At 42.1% G+C, this 11,096-nt stretch overlaps 1 long non-coding RNA gene across 1 annotated transcript; it reads left to right on the top strand.

Moving 5' to 3' along the window:
* Nucleotides 1–5,151: 5,151 nt before the first annotated feature.
* LOC126191045 (uncharacterized) lies at nt 5,152–6,006 on the top strand. The gene is made up of 3 exons (XR_007538314.1): nt 5,152–5,367; nt 5,526–5,636; nt 5,815–6,006. It is a non-coding gene; the product is annotated as an uncharacterized LOC126191045 (long non-coding RNA).
* Nucleotides 6,007–11,096: the final 5,090 nt, after the last annotated feature.

Here is an 11,096-nt window from a genome sequence, read left to right as displayed (position 1 = left end):
AAATCTGGAGCAATTAGCGGAAGGGTTGCACTTCTGTCACGTTGAACGATTCTGTTCAGTCGTCGTTGGTCCCGTTCTTGCAGGATCTTTTTCCGGCCGCAACGAAGTCGGAGATTTGATGTTTTACCGGATTCCTGATATTCATGGTACATTCGTGAAATGATCGTACGGGAAAATCCCCACTTCATCGCTACTTAAACCTTGATATCCTACCATTGTAGCAGCAGTAACCCATCTAACAACTGCGCCAGACGCCTGTTTTCTTATATAGGCGTTGCAGACCGCAGCGCCAAATTCTGATTGTTTACGTATCTTTGTATTTTAATACGCACACCTGTACCAGTTTATTTGGTGCTTCTGTATAATATCACATAACTGTCGTCGGAGAGAACTGCACTCCCCACAAACTACAGGTTAAACGCCTCATTTGTCCATCAGTGCAATCGACGCCTTGCATCATTTGAAAGAAGGAAAAATTGCATTTCGTCGGACCACACTACATGCCTCCCGTCAGTGTAGTCGAGTTTAAAAGTTGCTTAGCCCAATGGAAACGTGCAGTTCTCTAAGCCGCTGTCAGCAATGGCATTTCGCGAGATATCCGACTTCAAACGTCCAGTGCATGCAGTTTCCTTAAGAATATTTGCTTCGAAAGTGGATGACATGGGCCCATATACTATGACATCCCTGTCGCTGTTGTAACTGACTGTCGTTGACAAGGCGTGACTCTCGTCTACTGTCTCTGCCGTGTTACTTGACTACCATTCCTTGTAGATATTCTCTCGATTCTGCTCTGGTAAAACAAATCGGTCAGTTTCAACCGTAGACTCTTCAAACACGAGGGCTCCCATTTGCTATTCTACGAGTATCATGTCTGCCATACGACCGACAGATACACGCTTTTCCACTGCCACGATCTGCGTTTGTCAGGAGTGGAGGGTCAGAAGGGTGGCGCAACATATAGTGCCTCCAGAGCGTGCTCTTCTATGCTGGTGGGACGGGTGGGGGTGGGGGGTGGGGTGGGGTGGGGTGGGGGAGGTGCTGTGGGTTTAAAACGGCTTTTGGCGATATTAACCTTGTAGTACCCTCAGTTACATATAGGCCTATGTAAAATATGGTTTATATGGATTTTCTGGTCTTTAGCCCGCGCTAGTTAACCAGTGCTCGCTGCTACACGCTTATACAATCCGCACAGTGCATTCTGTGGCGAATATCTGGGACTTTTGTGGAAATATTATATTTTGCCATATTTGTAACTTCTTAAGTGACCCAGTACAGAAGTTGGTTCCAATCATATCGTGCAGGCTACGTGAGATCCATTGTTTATGTGCGTAATATGTTTTTAGTCAATATATATTAAGTATTTTCTTTATTAAATAGCAACTAGTGAGCAAATTATTTCAATTCCTTTGGTTCTGTGTATTGAAATATACATGAAATGTAGAAATGAACTCCTGTTACATATATATATAACAGTGGGCATGGTTATGGTTCAAATGGTTCAAATGGCTCTGAGCACTGACTTAGTATCTATGGTCATCAGTCCCCTAGAACTTAGAAGTACTTAAACCTAACTAACCTAAGGACATCACACAACACCCAGTAATCGGCATGGTTATGTTTATGAATGATTGCGTCTGTAACGATCAGGTGTTTTATTTTAAGTTAACGACTGATGACATTCTTGGCCTTCTAAATAATCCCAATGAAAGTGATTTCACTGTGATGATGACGAAGAAATTCCGAATAACGTTAGCAATTTGACGGAGGGAAATTTACTTTGCTGCAGTGGTGTTGCAACAGTCAGCTGGTTTTGATTCCGTAAATACTGAGGATGTTCTAGAAGGTACAGTGTTTTCAGGGATCGATGGTGACTATATTCCAGAAATCCATCCATTTGTGCAGCTTACATCGGATGAACCTGAAGAAGCGCCCACGCCTTTGCAGTATTCCATGTCTCTAATGACACGTGAAATGCTGAAACTGAGATCAGCAAACTAATATTTATTGTGCTCAGAAACTGGGTACAATTATTGGCATTATTATAGCTGAGCTAGTGCAGCTTATGTGTGTGTACTTGGGAATGGGCTTGGCACAAATGCCTAATAAAGGATTTGATTTGGAAAAATATATGGTGTATAATCTAGTTTCTGATATAACAGCTCGAAACTGCTTTAAACAACTAATGTCTCTGTTGTATTCCCAGGACTATGTTAATGCTTCTGAACTGATGGAGGGAAGAGGATACGTTACTGAAAATTCGACCAAAGCTTACTATGTTCGCACAAGCCTGTCTGAGAAAACTGTCTGAGCAGCATCAGTGTTGACGAAATAATTATATCTCTCAAAGGACACAGTAATGTTCGACAATATAGTATGTGATTAAAAGTACCTGAACACCCACAAATTGAGGACAACGGGAAATATCCTGTAGGTTTTGACGAGTGAGCTTGCAACTGTCAAAACACGTGATACAAATTGCCGTATCTTTTGACTGCATTGACTTCGATGCTGACGTTTATTGTACCGCAAAGGCAGCATAGAATTACGAATTCGACGTGAATTTCAACTTGATAAGTCTACCCATTCCTGAGGAGAAGGTGGTCGGACAAACAAAGAGAGTGTCTTGTAACAAATGAAAAACATATTTTTTCGTGTGAATGTGATTACAGATTAACAATTTTGAGGTCTTGTCCTTCGGTTGTAGTGTGAAACATTGCTTCTCGACAAATTTCATGACTCTAGGACAAAGGGAAGCACCCTTTAGGTTTTGATGGGTGAGTTTCGAGTATCAAAATATGTGACATAAATGGGCGTATCTTTTGACTGAATTCACTTAGATGCTTCACTTTTGTTTTAGATCGCCAAGAGACCGTAGATCTTAATATGTGACATAAATTTCAGTTTGATACAAACACTCGTTCCTGAGAAAAAGGATTTTGAAAAGTCAAACAGACAGACGGCCAACAGAAAGTGATCAATAACTTTATCTTGGAACTCTTCCATCTGGTCCTTGTTTGCACAGAAAAACAACAATATCAGAAATTGAGTTCGCCTTGATGCAAAACACTTTGTTATTTATTTACTTGTTTATTTCTCAAACTAGTTTCGGCGACAGATATCGCCATGATCAGTGGGTTTTTTATATCTAAAACATACAGAAAATAGCATAATTACAAACACAGTATCACATTATTACATTTTTATTTATTATTCGTTTTTTGAAATATAGTTTTCTTTGGATACTTTCATTGTACCTTATTTATTGTATGTTATGCCATGTTTTTGAGAATTAAGCTCTATGGGACTCAACTGCTGAGGTCATTAGTCCCCTAGAACTTAGAACTAGTTAAACGTAACTAACCTAAGGACATCACAAACATCCATGCCCGAGGCAGGATTCGAACCTGCGATCGTAGCGGTCTTGCGGTTCCAGACTGCAGCGCCTTTAACCGCACGGCCACTTCGGCCGGCTTTTTGAGAATTATTGTCGCTATTTTGCGACATATTTTCTGTGATCATGTAAGGATTCCGTTTATACCGATTGATGCTCGGAACCGTAAAAAGACTTATAAATGAAAAAAAAAACGCTGTAATTGTTTATTTTTCGTCCGATCTACGGGTAAAGCCGTCGGCACACGACCGTGCTATCGAAGTTAACGCTGAGCGTGCCAAGTTCAACGTGCTGCTGAACGCTCAGGAACGATGCGACTTGTACATACGGTACGTGGGACCAACGTGATATACGCGATCGCAACGCACTCTTGCGGCAGTTGAGGGATGTTTCTAGTACGTAAATCACAGTATTTACTCAACGGGCGCGCGTAAAATTCCCACGTTACCTCTATTAAAACGCAGATTTCCTCCGTCGTCCACGAAAAGGAAAGAACCATGTCCGATCAATAAGTTCCATTGCAAACAGTGCGGTACAAATTTGGAATACTTCTCCGCATAAGATAAACATTGTTTCATCACTCCCACATTTCAGTAAAATGCCAAGGTCAGTCTTATTTGATCACTGTTCCTACCCAGTAGCAGAATCTTTGCAACATGTGAATTACGAAGCGTAAAAGAAAGAGGAGCAAAATATCTTTATACAAGTTGCGCAAGCTGTCCTGTAGATTAAGCCAATCGAACAGAGTCATCCCTCAAAGAAAGGTGAACTTATATTTACATAACATCAACTATTATAGCATATACTTATATTAAACTAATAATAAAGTATCAGAAACTAATAAAAATGCGAATGTTAGGAAAAAAAATTTGGAAGCGTACAGACGCGAACCACCGCCCCAACAAATATCGTGACACGCCAGTGGCGCTACTCAGTTATTTTGTTACAGAGAGCAGGCAGCCCTCTGACCGAACACGCCGAGCTACCGCGCCGGCGACTAAACCAACATCTTGTCATTTGTATCTGATCATATTGTGTTACGGCTTTCTGAAAGCCTTACTCGTACATATGTTACCAATTGAAATTTAATTACAACAAATTGTGCCAAAGAACAATGCGTTTTGGGTGGATCTTCAGAGTGTCGCTGACTTCTAATAGTCTACTCTCATAATACGCAAGTTACAATAATTCTTTTGCCACGAGTATGATGTTTCTCATTATTTTATTGGAACGAATCACATAGTTAACAACAGGTTTTCCAGTGATTCTCAATTTGCTGGTGCTCAGAAACGGCATATATACGTACAGGCTTGAAATGAATGCCAATATGGCGCCTCACAACTCTGTACTGAAACGGAGACGGCGTGCGTGTGACGTAGGTGGCATTGTGCCTTCTCATTGGCCAACGCTCAGACGCACGCTCAGAATATCTGACATGCCGGATATTGCTCTGCACGTTCGAAAAGACTCCCGAACGTGCTATTCCACACTATGACGTCAGAAACTCGGCACGCTCAACGCTCAACGTTCCGATGCACGGTCCGTGTGCCGACGGCTTAACTGTAAGTAATATTCTGCTAACGACAGTCTACAATAAACAGCAATTGTCGTGGGTCCTAGGGGGACGTCTTTTGTGATATAATAACTTATCTGTACCTTTATCGTCTGCTGCCGCTTCTCGTACGTAGTAGTGTTGGGCTAAACTGCGATTTTCCGATATCAGTGATTTCTGTGAATGCTACTTTTCAGTATCTGTTATTCTTAACTGTGATTTGTCGCAGTTAAGAAACCTAAGTCGCGTATCCCTCCGCCACTGCTATTTCTGCGATTTCTGCTACTTCCGCGATTTCTGCGACTTCTGTGACTTCTGCTACTTCTGCGATTTCTGTGACTTCTGCTACTTCTGCGACTTACCACCGTATGAAAAAGCTACATCTGTCCACACAGAAAATTGCATCTCAACAAACCTGTCATTGGTAAGTATGTTTTACGTTTGTTCTTCCGTTGGCTTTAATCTTGTATTAAAGAAACAACTGTGAAAATATTAATAGTGTAATTAATATGTTAGTAGCCATACAGTACCGTAATAGTTCGTGTTTAGAAAATGAATTCTAACATATTGTTATGTTCTCAGGTACCCGAACTACATTTCAGTCACTCAGTAAAGTGATGACTCAAAATATCATTGTCAGCAGATCTGGAGAAATTGCCACTGCGTCTTTAGACTGTTTTCGTCAGACGAGAGGTTAGTTTCTAAGTGTTTCGATGGACTTAATTACTTAAGTGAGATCGTTCTTAAAAATGTGAAATATACCCCATTGAGTGGCTTTCATTACAGCAAATATTAGCAATCTACTCTGTCAATTATATTGCTTGTAATTAGTGACAGCAAAAATTGTTTAATAATTCTTCTGATTTTGCAGACACAGTTCTGGTTGCTGTACGTATCTATCCACATCAAGGCTGTTGGGAGCGACTCGTGAAGATTCAAGAGAGCTCTTAGAGGATTTGCAGTTTAAAAGTGACATTATTGCGAAATAAGTGTGCAGATGAGTGATTAAACTGTGTTTTATTGAAGTTGTTGTGCGATTTTAAAGGAATAATAAATGTTAAATACAGTGAGCGAATAATGAAAATCTCATTTTCCACATGTTAAGCCGTCCTATACCCGTAATTTTCCGCCACATATTTATTGGTAAACACTTGTTGGAGAGTGACATGCCGCCCCCCCCCTCTTTCTCCACAATCTTGGTGTGATACTGACCTGTAACATATCCTGAAGTCTACAATATGCATTTTGAGGCTGTTGATACGAAAGTGGGAAGTACAGATCTTACAGTTAAATCAGGAATAGCTTAAGTGAATTACTTGAAAGTAACACAGAAAAGCTTACTTATGTAGGTGGTAGTAGTGTCGGCAAAAAGTTCTTGTGTGTGAAGTTGCCATGTAGAACACCAGGTGTAAAACTTTTCTCCCGAGTCTTGAACTGTGTCGGAACAAAAGTGAGGCATTCATATGCCACAATAATACTGTTTTTATTTCACTACACTTATACAGGTGTCTGAGTTCTGCTGTGTTAACATTGCAAAGTCCTGTAGGCATGTGGAGTTTTAACCAAAATTGTCATATTGGAAGCAGAATCAAACACATTTGTTACGTTACTTGATATTTTCAGGAGAAAAAGGCAATGTTGCTTCTTATTAATATAATACATTCATAGTCACAGTTGTGTTTGACCAACTATAACTGATGCTGAATGTGCATGTCGTCATACAATATGAAGGGCTTATTTCAATAGTGGTACAAGTCCATTACCTCCACTTTTTTGTCTATAATGCTTCTGAAATTAAGGATCCAAACAAACATAAATAAAGGTTCATCTCTAGCAAGAAGCCATATGCTTGAATATTTCTGGTATCTCAACTGCAGATTTTTCAGCACTCATTTAACATTACGAGTCTATATCTGAAAACGAACAAAAGTGGAGTTGTACCACTATTGAAATAAGCCCTTCATATCCAGTATTATGCACACAGTCACACACAGCACGTCGATCTCGTGAGGCACAAGGCTCTCGTAACGAAGTACGTACGTCGGTCAACAGATGGCACTAGGAAAAGAATGTTAACTGCGCTTTTTAGTTGCTACTTGCGACCCTTAGTTGCGATTTGTCACAGAAATCGCAGTTTGACTCGGTAGCGAATAGCATAGTATGAAGTTTGCTCAACAGATGGCACTGCTAACTGCGCTTTTTAGTTGCTAATTGCGACTCGTAGTTGTGACTTGTCACGGAAATCGCAGTTAGACTCGATAGCGTGTCGCAGAGATGAGCGTAGTACGAACTTTGGCCAACAGATGGCACTGCTAACTGCGCTTTTTAGTTGCTACTTGCGACTCTTAGTTGCGACTTGTCACGGAAATCGCAGTTAGACTCGATAGCGTGTCGCAGAGATGAGCGTAGTACGAACTTTGGCCAACAGATGGCACTGTTAACTGCGCTTTTTAGTTGCTACTTGCGACTCTTAGTTGCGACTTGTCACGGAAATCGCAGTTAGACTCGATAGCGTGTCGCAGAGATGAGCGTAGTACGAACTTTGGTCAACAGATGGCACTGTTAACTGCGCTTTTTAGTTGTTACTTGCGACTTCTAGCCGCGATTTGTCACTGAAATCGCAGAAAGCAGTACGGAATTCGGCCAACAGATGGCTCACGGCGTTGAATGTGAAATGCTACTTGCGACTGCTAACTGTGACTGAAATCGCAGTTAGATTTTGTAAAGTTGTTATTGTGATATCTGTGACTTCTCAATCACTGTGATTTCTAACAGACACGCGATTTCCTGCCCACCACTAGTTCGCAGCGTCAGAAGTTTGTAGTTGCGCGGCCGTGGTTGTGGGAGGAGAAGCCGGCAGCCGCGGCGCCTGCTGACTCGCCAGCGTCCCGGGCTGACGCAGCCGCGCTGCTGCCTCGCGTGGGACCCTGGCCGCACAGTGTCCTCTCTCAGCGACAGGCGACGCCGCGCCGCGCCTGCCGGCTGCTGCGGCCCCAGCAGCCACGCACTCCTGGCCGGGTCACTCACTCGCTCTGCTCCTCTGACGTGAGCCGCGGCGAGCGCCAGTGTAACGCCTCCACGCTCATGTGATACCACGTTTGGTCCGGCGGGACTTAACAGATGCTTAGAACAGGCTCCTAGACTTTCTGTCACTGCGTACCATTGTAAATTTTTCATTTTCTAACAAAGGCTGAGATGAGAAAGACTGGGGGCGGGGAAGAAGACCTACACTAAATATCGTATCTAAAAATGTATTCTTGTGAGACTTACGGAGGCCGGCCGGGTTGGCCGAGCGGTTCTACGCGCTTCAGTCTCGAACCGCGCGACCGCTACGGTCACAGGTTCGAATCCTGCCTCGGGCATGGGTGTCTGTGATGTCCTTAGGTTCGTTAGGTTTAAGTAGTTCTAAGTTCTAGGGGACTGACGAACAAATATGTTAAGTCCCATAGTGCTCAGAGCCATTTGAACCATTTTTCAGACTTACGGAAAACTTCTTAGGTTGTTTTCTTGTCTAATGCCATAGACTGCCAGAACTACGATATTAGCGTTCTTGCAGGTTTCTCAGCTGCTTTGTTTGCATTGTTAAGTAAAACAACGCTGTTGTGATCTATTAGATGTTTTACCCGTTGACCGCAGTGGATCACAAATATATTCTGCATGTTACATCTTTCTGTACACGCACAAACAGTATTCATAGCAAAATGTGTAACTATTATCTGCTCCCTCGAGGTTTTCCATAGAAGATCTCTTCCCAAATCGTGATGATTTATTTATTGTACCAATGTTATGGCCAAGAAGCCCTCTCCTGCGTCTAATCAGCAACTCTTCTTATTTTATTACTATATTCGCCATGATGTATGAAATATAATGAGCCTTATGTTCGATATGAAGTAGTAACAACATTAAGAGATGTAGAAGAAAAAATTACAAATTGCAGTTGTTACTGTAATTTATGTGTTGATAGATATATTTTGTGCGATGCTGTAGCAATGGGTGTTTAGGAAACAGACGATGGAGAGAAAGCGGGCGAGAGGGTAACTTAAAACACTGATGGAAAATTCCGATGACATTTACTGAGAGAGACAAGGAACATGAAGCGTATCTGGAACAAGAAATGTTCATTTGCTTCAGTGTTTAAACACTTGCATCATTGCCCGTAAGTAATAATACAGCATAAGACACTATTGCTGTTTAAGTGATATTTACTCTCCAGACGAACTAGTATCATCCCCCCCCCCCCCCCCCCTCACACTGCCGATGAACCCGCGCATGGTGGTAACGAAACATTAGTGACAAACAATGCCGTTTACAGAGGAGATGCGATACAGACGTATTTACACTGGACACCATGTCACGAGACATCACGACAGAACATTCCACTATGTATTTCAGATGTCGCCATTCACACCGACCATCGACGGAACGGAACGCCGACAATGAGTCATCTAGTGGAAGGTTTTGATGCTTACTAATCAGGGGCGGCCGTCTCGCAACACTTGAATTAACGTGTGTTTGCCATGTTATAGTAGTAGAATTTATATTTTTGTAACTCCTCAATCCCTTGTTTACTTCTTGTATTTTCAGTGATTTTGTGCTATTGTGTCTTTTAATCTTATTTTATCACTTCCTTTATTTCTATTACATATTGTGAATGTTGCATGAGGAGTTACTATTTTTCGTAAGAGTTTTCCAACTCGAAAGAGACGCAATATCTAAGAGCGAAATATTATTTAGGTTTCATCACACCTCGACAGATAAAGAAGGGCGTAAATAGTCACCCAGAAAACGTTTTTTCCTCGAAAGTTTTCCTCACAGTGAGACATTCATCTCCAATCAAGGTGAAAAGTAAAATGTTCTATCGTAATTTGTCGATTCCGAAGAAATCCAGACGTAAAGGATAAATAAAAGGGCAATATTTACTGCCATCTGAGCATTGCTTATTGTGTTTGCATGCGAGGGGAAGTTAGGTAATCGTACGCAGCGGGTAATCGTCCACGTTCAATATTTGAAGTTGGTGGTAAACATGACGACTTCCAGCTACTGCTGCCCTAATTCCCGCAGTAGCAAACAGGGACAATAAGGCACGCGCCATTAGAGCTGTGAAATGTGTGAGTGTGAGGCAAATAAAACATGCTAGCTCCTTGTTATTTTCAGCGGACACAAAATAAGAAAGTAAGTTAACATTTATTATTGATTTACTTTTATCTGAATATGTTACTGAAACCTGTAATTCATTGTATAAGACGAGATCAAAAAGTTTTCGTTCCATCCCTTACCTACTTATATACCCGCATCGTAGTCACGCTGGGATGTTTATAAGCTGAAGCAATACCCGTAAGCAGAAACGTTTTGGCCACCTCTTAGACAGGAGCGTTCAATAAGTAATGTAACACATTTTTGTTATTAAAAAATTTCGGTTGAAAAATGCGGAAGTATTGGGCATCGTGGAATATTCCTGCTTCAATCCCTATAGTTTCACGAAGTTCCTTTAGTGGTGGCGCTATACGTAGCCTTCAGAATGACGCCTGTAACGGAGGTGCTACCCAAGGAAAGACCAGAGGAGATAGAAACTAGTGTTTAACCTTCCCTCGAGAACGAGGTTAGTAAAGACGGAACAAGAGTTCTTCCCGAATACGAGGCCAGTGTGCTAACCACTGCGCCACTTTTCTCGGTAAGCAAAGAGGTGTCACTGAGTTTCTTTTGGCGGAAAAATAAAGTATCGCAGTTATTCATAGGCGTTTGTACACTGAACAGCCAAAGAAACTAATACACTTGCCTGATATCGTGTAGGGCCCCCACGAGCACGCAGACGTGGCGTAACACGACGTGGCATGGACTCGACTAATGTCGAAGCAGTGTTGGACGGAATTGACACCATGAATCCTGCAGGGCTGTCCATAAATCCGTAAGAGTACATGGGGGTGGAGATCTCTTCTGAACAGCACGTTGCAAGGCATCCAAGAAATGCTCGATAAAGTTCGTGTCTGGGGAAGTTTGGTGGCCAGCTGGAGTGTTTAAACTCAGAAGATTGTTCCTGGAGCCACTCTGTAAATATTCTGGACGTGTGGGGTGTCGGATTGTCCTGCTGGAATTGCCCACGTCCGTCGGAATTCACAAAGCACATGAATGGACGCAGGTGATCAGGTAGGATGC

Source organism: Schistocerca cancellata, chromosome 6 (assembly GCF_023864275.1).
Source record: "Schistocerca cancellata isolate TAMUIC-IGC-003103 chromosome 6, iqSchCanc2.1, whole genome shotgun sequence".
In the NCBI taxonomy this organism is placed as follows: Eukaryota; Metazoa; Arthropoda; class Insecta; order Orthoptera; family Acrididae; genus Schistocerca; species Schistocerca cancellata.
This window is presented reverse-complemented; position numbering and strand designations above follow the sequence as displayed.